Source organism: Salvelinus sp. IW2-2015, linkage group LG10, assembly GCF_002910315.2.
Source record: "Salvelinus sp. IW2-2015 linkage group LG10, ASM291031v2, whole genome shotgun sequence".
In the NCBI taxonomy this organism is placed as follows: domain Eukaryota; kingdom Metazoa; phylum Chordata; class Actinopteri; order Salmoniformes; family Salmonidae; genus Salvelinus; species Salvelinus sp. IW2-2015.
Window position 1 is genome coordinate 21,285,301 of NC_036850.1, and position 6,026 is coordinate 21,291,326.

At 39.8% G+C, this 6,026-nt stretch overlaps 1 long non-coding RNA gene across 1 annotated transcript; it reads right to left on the reverse strand.

Annotated features, from left to right (window-relative positions):
- Positions 1–1,466: 1,466 nt before the first annotated feature.
- On the reverse strand, positions 1,467–5,525 carry LOC111969525 (uncharacterized). Its single transcript, XR_002877992.2, has 3 exons — positions 5,469–5,525; positions 4,754–4,798; positions 1,467–1,575 (listed from the first exon to the last, which is right to left on the reverse strand). It is a non-coding gene; the product is annotated as an uncharacterized lncRNA (long non-coding RNA).
- Positions 5,526–6,026: the final 501 nt, after the last annotated feature.

The following is a 6,026-nucleotide window of genomic DNA, read 5'->3' on the forward strand; positions in this document are numbered from 1 at the left end:
GGATATGCAGCAATAAAGGAGAGAACAGCGGCCGGCAGAAAAGCAGAGGTATTTGTCTTTATAAGTCCTTCGTGATACTGGCACTTATGAAGACCAATGTCGGTGAATATACATCAACGGCTTTATTGCAGAAAATGGGACCACAAAGCAGATTCAGCACCTCAGGCTGCTCAAGGTCGGGCAAACCTGGAGCAGCGATTGGCCTTGTCTGTCAAGGACACCCCTACACGTGATGGGGCAGTGGAAACATTTCCTGCAGTGCAGGGGAATACATTTGGGGTATATCCAGCACGTATTAGGACATGGAGACTGGAAGAAAATGTTACATTAACTTTAACTGTCTAAATATGGAATTTTCCCCCCTTGTTATTATTTTTAGAATATACTATGGATATTGTATTCTGATATAATTGAGATAATTAATGAAATATTCTTCAAGTATTTCATCCATTGTGGGAAATACTACCTAGAGATTTSAACATCAAATTGTTTTCCATTGATCAAGAGGAGTCGTCAGGCTCAATTTGTATTTGTTATTTTGGAGCCAAGATGACAACCCAACTCAATATCTATTTGTCATCACATTCGTMATTTATTTTGCCAATAAAAAGCCAGCAAGTGCATTAATACTGCATTTCCTAGAAGAAACCCCTTTCATATTTTAATTCACTGCTAGCAATTATTTTMTTTCCATTACAGTATGTGACCATCAACCTGGATTAGTCAATTACTCTAAAGCTTCCAAAGGCACATTTCACTTCTGCTCCTTGACTGCCCTGCACTTCTCTGAGRAAACTGAGAATACACTCTCTCCTGGATAACACAAGAGAGTGTATGGAGGGTAGAGCTTTGAACCCCAACCATTCTAGGCACCTTTTTCTTAATGGGACCAGGGTTTGCCCAGCTTGACTGTTAGGAGGGACTGTATGAATCGTCCCCATCGTAGTGTTTGCTTTTATTACTACGAGCCTGTGCAGAATGGGAGATAATACCATGATCCTGCCATGTTGCATGGATATGGGATTGCTAAGCCTTTTAGGTCCACACTATAGTGCCTGGTGGTTGGTGTTCCCAGTAGTTGCAAGGTGGGAATTGATGCCTAAGATCTGTAGCTATGTAGGCTATCTTTGTAGTTTACAGTACTTTGTTTTAGGCTGTGTTTCTGTACAGCACTTTGAGATATCAGCTGATGTAAGAAGGGCTATATAAATACATTTGATTTGATTTGTGTTTACAGTCCTAGTACATAGAATCAATGTAATCTGTATAGAGTAGCATCAATACGCTATAGTGGGTTCATGTCTGTTTACTGCTAGCAGGCTGTAAACTTTCTTCTGCATTTAGAACATATTCATAGGCTGAATGCTGCACCTCAGAAGATCCTGACATCCCATTTCCAAAATGCACAGATCACCTCCCTTTGAAAATGAGATGAGCCAGAATCTGGAGCTCCTTCTCCCCCTGTGGCAGGTATGTCTGTCTGTCCTGCAGGATTTTACCTCTTTATGGGCTTCACTGGAAATCCGGTTAGTGTATCGCAGGACCTCCAGCTCCATGTCAGTCTTAGTCAGCCGGCTGCAGGAAGAGAAGGAACAAGGAGTCAAGGGCCTCTTCTCTATGTTCATTAGATTAGATCAACTGCTTAACGTTAGCATGCCAGGTGTAGATTACTATATTTTATCATGCACAAACACACATTATCTAGGTCTACAGTATAGCACCCAGCCAGAGGCAACAGTACCACCAAGAAAGCCAAAGCTGTGTGTGTGTGTGTGTGTGTGTGTGTGTGTGTGTTGTGTTGTGTGTGTGTTGTGATGTGTGTGTGTGTGTTAGAGTGAGGGGCTGTGATAGAAAAAGTGATACGGAAAGCCCATCTGTTCACATCATTGGAAGTAAATCTATGTCGATGTTGAGGTGAAACTTCAATAAACAGGTGTATAATGAATTCAAACTAACACTCACATTACTCATCCTTTCCTCACTGCTGATACACACACACACACACACACCACCACACACACACACACACACACACACACACACACACACACACACACACACACACAAACATGCGCACAGGGAAATCAGCTTCTTACCATATTGTTAGTGAGGTGTTTTTCTGATTCTATTCTTGGTCATGGTTTCTACCACCATTTACGTCTTAATGATTCTCTTCACATTATAGATGCAGTCACCACCTCAGATGACTCAGAGTGAAACAGCCACAGTAGACTAATAAGATTTTACAAAAATAGTTCCAAATAAGAAAATAAGTAGTAACCAATGGTTACGGGTGGATATTCTACAGAGCACTGTGACAGAACTATTCTAATGGGGTGTTACATTTCATGTCCTCAATCAACCCCTCAAACTAACACACATCATACTGGTAAATATACATTACCTCAAAAAGGCCTGGTTACAAAACTCTCATGCCTAAAAATATGATTTCTATCATTCCCCACTAGGAGACGTGCCTGAATGGTGATTTAGCTAATTTGAGAAAATGTCAGGCAATCAGGACGTTAAGGCCCTTGAACTCTCTTTGGTAAATCTTTGGTAATAAGCAAGGAGAGAAAGAAATGGAAAGTTTGCAGCAGAGAGGAGTGTAGCCATAATGAACCGTCTTCYTATAGAGGTAAAGGTCTGAGCCTAATGCCAGGGGCAGCCAGACAAGCACGAAGACTATTACAGCTGAGAAAACTGGCTTAGGGCTATGCCTGGGAGGCCAAAAACAGCACAGGGAAAAGCACTGCTTCTGACAGCATAAACACAATTACCTCAGGAGGCTGATGCTGCAATAGCTGCTGTCTCACTGGTGGGTCTGAGAGCAAAGATGCTCTAGAACTAACAMTATGTTTTTATTGACTTAAACTATAGTGGTTATAAAAAAGGTGAMATTTAAATGTCATTTCGGTTAATTTCCTGTACAACAGAGAGACATTTTGGTAAAACTGCCAAATCAAATGAAATTGTATTTGTCAAATGCGCCTGTCACGGCTGACTAGGTGTGTTGGTAGGAATCAGGTGCAGAGAGCAGAGAGTTCCAGGGGAAAAATGCACTTTATTCCGACACCGAAAATGGTAATGCCCAAAACACAGGCCGCAAAACACTGACCAACCCAAACACAGGGTAAACACGGTCCGGAGCACAACAACACCTACGACACAAACGTGAACACAAAAATAATCCCGCACAACAAAGGGCGGGTTCCACACGCTTACATAGGGAAGCAAATCAAGAAAACACAAATCGGAACAGGTGCAACTAATAAGACAAAACTAACAGAAAAGGGAAAAGGGATCAGTGGCGGCTAGTGGGATCGGTGGCGGCTAGTAGGCCGGTGACGACGACCGCCGAGCACCGCCCGGACAGGCGGGGGAGCTAAGTTCGGTGGGAGTCGGGACAGCGCCGAACACAACAGGTGTAGACCTTACCGTGAAATGTGTACTTACAATTTTAACCAAAGAAGTAGTTCAAGAAATAGAGTTTAAAAAATACTTACTAAATAAACTAAAGTAAAAAATTCAGTTAAAAGTAACACAATAAAATTACATAACAATAACGAGTCAATGTACGGGGGTGCAGGTTAGTCGAGGTAATTTGTACATGTAGGTAGGGGTAAAAGTGACTATGCATAGATATCAAAGCATTGATAACATATAACATGTTTTAAAAAATAACATGTTTTAGAGGGAATGGGGAGAAAGTCTGACACTTTAAAATCAGAGCTTCGGTTTTGGGCCATCTAAATTCATAAAAGGAGCACCAACACAAATGACCGGAACCCATTTTTACAGTTCAAGGGGTGCAATCAAGAGGCGTATGGACTGAGATCTTTCTACAGTATATGGAATAAAAGAATATGCACCAAATGGGATGTAGAAAGTCATTTGAAATGGCAGTGAGGCTTAAGAGGAAAATTGAGGATGGAGATGTTTCATAGCTTGACCATTAACTCTTCCTTATAATTTGCCTGGTCTTTGATCACACCCAACCTACTATATCTAACACGCCATGAAAATAAACATGAAAGGGTGCTGGGCGCCTGCAGATTCAAACTACTTTACTGATCAAATTTAGCAAAAAAAAATCTAACCGTCTCCAAAATGCAGCTGCTCCTCCTGATTGTCTGGAATCTGGAAGTCTGAGAGATGAAAGCTTTTCAATAGATCCCCAACAGTTCAGAAATAGGTCTTGAATGTCTTTCACAAATACTTTTTTCAAAGAAAACTTTTTAAATAGTGGTAGCCAATATAAAATATGATCTATAACAGGATGGATGTGTTCTGATGGAAAACTACCTTCTGCAAAACATTATTATGTCAAATCAGTGAGAAAGGTAACATATAAGCTGAAAGAGAGTTGAATGATGCAGTTACTCTGTTATACTTTATTACATCAGACTCCCACTCTTTCCAGAATTACACAGAGGGTCCAAAGAGATTCAACTTCTCTATGAAGTTTCAATTAACAAGAATTCATTATTGTTCATTTAATCTTTTATCAAAGCAGCATTTCAGTATTTTATGAAAGCAATATTTTGATTTGACTTAGTTTCGAGTTTGATGGACCATTTTTTAATTCAATTTCTGTAAAACAATCAGACCTTAATTGATTGATCAGAGATAATGAGCATGTCTGTCATTTCAGAAGTGTTTCAATCTTCAATTTGACAAAAACAAATCACAGTTAACACTGCAGAATCTCAGAGAGTGAAAGTGCAGCAAACAGAAACAAGTTGCAACTTACCATTCCACAATGACTGGATGCAGAAGAATGTAGTTCACTCGGAGTCTGAAATATCAGACGCAAGGTTGTGCTGTTGATCAAGGTACACAACCAAGATACTACAATTAGAAATACCACAGAAATGCCTTTGAAGTTTTTAAGACAGATTTCGAGACATGCAGGAATATGCTTCCAAGCTCACATAGCTCACTGTGCATTATATAGATTATCTTAAGAATGTATAGTTTAAGGGTAAAAGTTAGAGTATTTAAAATCCTCTTGGATGTAGACATTAACACCAAAGGCCTCTTACACTAAAATGAGGCTTCTATCCAAACTTGCAGATATTATCACAACTGTGCTGACAGCATTAACAGTTGACTCAAGCGCCACACTTCTATTTGGCTTCCATTAATGAAGATGTCAAGAGTGTATTGGTTATGTTGTGGATAAAAGTGTGTGTGCATATACAGACAGAGGACATTTTGCAAATATGAAAAGAACAGAAGAAATAAATGAAGGCCAACAGAACAGAAAAGAATGTTGCTGCCATGAATTAATAACTCACAAGCAAGGAGCAAGATCTCAGTGTCAACCGAATTAGTTCCAGAATTAAATTAATCACCAACCAATCTGTATGCAGGAGCATTCACTGCATGCCGGTAATATAACTCTGTCGACCTCGCTGAACAATGTACAATTACACTAATGAATAATTGATGCCAATTAAACGTACTGGCTGATTCCTTCAAAGGAGGCTTCGCGGCAGGTACTCCCACTATCTGTGTTCTGTCCACGCTGGAAGAAACATGATATACTTATCAGGCCCACTTTCACGTCTCAATCTATTGCAGGAGTAGAACACTGTGTAAACGATTACTGTCTGTCTGGGTCTAAAAGGAAAATGAACTCATCCCAAATCATGACAACAAGCTTAGAGAGAAACGCCAATAGAACAACATTGATGCAGATTGTAGAGAACAAGTGTTTAAACAACAAAATATGGGTCTTACATGTTGGACCTGCAGTTCATTAAGACAAAGCAATTTGTATGTTAATACTGAATGAGACACCCAGTATATTGAAAAGTGAACATGTGCAGCATGTTGGTAAGAGATACAGCATGATGACAGTTAACTCTGTGGCTGTTTCTGATCTAACAGACCCACATTGATTGAATTCACAGCATCTACATGCTACAAAGCGATTAGTTGATGGTGGAGGCATACCAAGGCATAATATTATGTTGCAAATGATGACAATGACTGTGTGTATAATAACCAAAATCATATCA